Consider the following 4,086-nt stretch of genomic DNA (forward strand, 5'->3'; position numbering starts at 1 on the left):
CCTCCTCATCTAAGGGTTGTCCCCCCTCCCGAAATATAACTGTACAATAAAAGGATAATGGTACAGTCTCCATGCTACACTGATGATAGTATTAAGGCTTTCCTCTGTGTACACATATCCTCTACAAGTATAATTGGGGCTGTATTATTTGTGTCCCCTTCAAAAATTACTCTTCAGAAATGTAATGTGTAACCCCGCCCCTCCAAATGTTAGATCAGATCTACGCCGTTGATTAAGGCAAGTTATGAAGTGGAGGTGAGAATATGATCATGTGATAGACGGTATCTGAACAGCAGGCCACTTTCATGCCACTTGCTCTATGCTCACTGTCAGCGATGCAGGAGCTGTCAAGACCACCTACCATAATTTCTTGTGATCGTCCTCCCCCAGCCACCACACACACTATATGGAAGCCAGCCAGCTGCGTGTGGCTGTCATCATTCCTTATTATCACAATCACTTGTCCACAAAAGATGCACCCAACAGTCTGCTGTAAATGTTCTAATCCATAAATGTCAACAAATGCCACATACCCATACAGTGATAATTTGTCAAAATGAAACCAAGCTATACTACTGCAATGTAATTCCGGTTGACAACTTTCCCCCTTTTGACCCTTGTCACTCTCCTGGGGGCTAGTTGGGGGTCGTGGGACGGGGGAGGGGTGGACCTTTGGCCTACAGTACATGTCATAATTCTAGACCCCATCCACAGGGCTCTGGAGCTTTGGAGCTTTGAAAGTGGATCATCATCCGTGTCCCGGACCGGGGGTTTCGTTCCCTCACCAAATGTCTCCTCAAACCCTGTCATGGCCTTTAAACTATGCGTTTAAGGACTCGTGACAGATTAGCTAAAATTAGGATTTTATGTGAGCAGACACATGCTCATACGTGCAGGCTTCTCCTGCATGTCAGCCTGCCCACAGCCTGGTGGCGTCATGCTATAAAAGCCTGTATGCTTAATCATTGGAATCATTAATCTCCATGACTTAAACAGTATATGTGTGTTTTTTGTTACTGTTCTTGTACACACCCTCTCTCCTGAATGTCTTGAAGGAAAAAGCAGTGTGCTTGAATTACCTTTTTTACAAGATACTGAGGACTCAAACACTCCTACATAAGAACTACTGGATGTGCAAGTCTGGACCTCATTCATGACCAGGCCACGATCATGTGGGATATTTGGAGCTTAGGATGGAAGGTGAATGTGTGTACGTTGTCGCCAGTCTTGTGTCACTAGCCCAATATTCCAGGAGCTTCTTGACCAAAGCTGATTCAAAATGGAGCATCCATCCATATTGCCTCAGGTGGTTTCTTCATACTGGACAGAAGCTGTCACTACTCATCTGGCTTTGACGTTCAGCTGTAAGTAGAGCACCATGGATGATGTTGGCAGAGCTATTTCTTACTATAGGTCGGCTGTGCAGATGCATAGGGCCCCCACAGCCACTAGGGGACCCCGAGCTTCAAGTTCAGCCTGTTTAACCTCAATATATTTGGGGAGAAATAAAAGGACCTGTCTTTTATTTGTAGCCACTAGCAAGTCTTTGTTCTAGACATTTTAAAATAAACCTGTTTGAGGAAAATCCTGCATCCGTTGACTTTATTGACATAGAGAAGCCTCATTGTTGATTTATTATCATTTTCTGTATGTTTAAATTGCTTTGGTCAACTTGATAATAATTATTTAATTCAAGAGTGTTTTTTAAAGATTATTCTTTAGGGCTTTTCCAAAATTCCTCGTATGTGTCTTCATACCTGGTCAATAAAGCTGATTGTGATTTATGATAGTGACAGTGGAGCCCCGAGAGGGTTTATCTTTTATTTTTATGGATCACGGATTTATAGTTGGAAAAACATAGTGTCTCCAATGTGTTTTCCAACCCCAGCCATGTGACCTTGTTATTTGTACACGCTGTGACTATACAAATCACAACATATAAATAGGAAAATGTCATTGGAAGCAGTAGGCTAGATGGAGCCGGTTAGCTCCAGGATCCGTGCTGAGCTAGGCTAGCTGTGGGTGCGTCAGACAGAGTGACGACACGCACGGAGATGAGGAGGGTACGTATGGACTTATCTATCTCTGGGGGATACGGTGAATAAGCTAAAGTCCCAAGAAGTCGGCGTGTTCCTTTAAATGTCAACCCTCTACTGAGCACTGGTGATACTGGAGTCCAAGGGATAATAAAAGACCATAGTCACCCAGCCACAGCCTTCACTCTGCTGCCGTCCGGCTGAGATACAGAAGTATCGCACCACGAGACTAGAAAAGCTCCTTTCCTCAGGCTGTAGGACCTCTCAACCTTTGAAATCTTTTTGCTATACAAACACCAAGGTTTGGAATGACATCCCACATCCCATCAGAACACCATCATCCATCTACAAACAGCTCCTTCTTAACAGCTACACTTAATTGCTCATGTATTGCCCAAGCCTGTGTCTGTCTAGCCCAGCTGATGTCTTGTATAAATGTCTCTGTCCTTATGTGTCCTGTATGAGACTGTATTGTTGTTTTAGTTGTCCGATTCTGTCTTGTCCATATTGTTGTCCAGTTGAAAGGTTTTTCCCAATGTGCTGTAACCACAATGTTTTATGTTTCTGCAGAACAGGAACCTGCTGAAAACCAGTTTTTAAACCTTGTGTTGCCTTTCCGTCAAAATTGAAAATCAACACTTCAACTTTTTCTTATATTTTTGTCCCTTTTTTCAACACTTTTGACATTTTTTTCAATGTTTGTCACTTTTTTTGACGTTTTCAACACTAACTTATTAACTTATTAACTTTAGTTTAACACTTCTTTTTTGAAATTATGGTTAATAAACCTCATTTATAGGAAATTATACCCAATGTTTCAGTTAGAAAAGCAGAAATTAAGAATTATTTAGAGTAAAATTAAAGGAATGGATGTTGATGGATAATCCCAGACTGGAATATGTAACAACTTTTACTCACTACTATTTCAAAACCAATTCAATTTTTTTTTTCTTTAAATGGTATAAAATTAATTAGACACCCCAAAATTAATGAAAGTAGAGATTCGTACTTGCCAAAGAGCGTTGTGTGGAATCAATCATGTTATTTTGGGGAATTAAAAAGAACATTGATATAGGAAAAGGGGTCAATTTCACCCGAGGACAACATGAGGGTCAAACTAAGCCAGGCCCATTTATATTGTAATGTAATGTTACTTTCTAAATTTCCTGTATGATAAATATGAATGAATGAAACCTAACTCCACCATAAAAAGCACTTTTGTTTTGATTGTTCATGTTCAATGTTGCATTCTGTTGTGTAACCCTGCGATAAACAATGACAATAAATTAACCTTGAGCCTTAAACATACAAGGCTGTCTCACTGAATATGGCTGGTTTCTAAAACATCTGAGCACTTGACCTTTTGCAGGTCCATTGTTTTGATCTGATTGCAGTGTATTTTTCTTTCCTTGCAGCCACCCCCTGACATATGTTAGCATCAGATCCTGGACCATCTTTGGTGACACCAAGGCCTTGCTGGCAGGCAGGAGATAGCTTTGCACCCCCCAAAGGTCTGCATATTTCCCTGTGTGTTTTGGAACAGTTAGTACTGTTCCTATCTTGTTTATGAAGGTTGCTGCCGTCACTGACTATTACTTGAGACATTTGCGACCTTTCAGGTCTTGGTGCCTTTACAATTCATCTCCTGCTGTTGTGTGAACCCAAAGTGTGTTCACACAATTGTGGAAATAGCAGTTGGCCTACTCTATATTGCACTTATGATTGTTTGCTTTTTTATTTAGCTCTCATGCAAAAAAAAAAAATATATATATATATACACATATACACACACCATATAGATTAAAAAAGTGGTAGTTTAAAAAAATGGAAACCAGGGTTCCTCTGAGATAAATAATAATAACAATGTGTGTGTGTAAAGCACCTTTAAAAACAACAGTTCACAAAGGGCTTTTTCCTTGGATATAAAACACAGACAAATCAATACACATACATAAATCAACATGTATACCCATAAATACACAACGTTGTAATATTAAAAAAGGACAGATGGGTCAGCTCTAAAAGGTCAAAATGACGTGATCACGTACCA

Source organism: Etheostoma spectabile, chromosome 20, assembly GCF_008692095.1.
Source record: "Etheostoma spectabile isolate EspeVRDwgs_2016 chromosome 20, UIUC_Espe_1.0, whole genome shotgun sequence".
NCBI classification, from domain to species: Eukaryota; Metazoa; Chordata; class Actinopteri; order Perciformes; family Percidae; genus Etheostoma; species Etheostoma spectabile.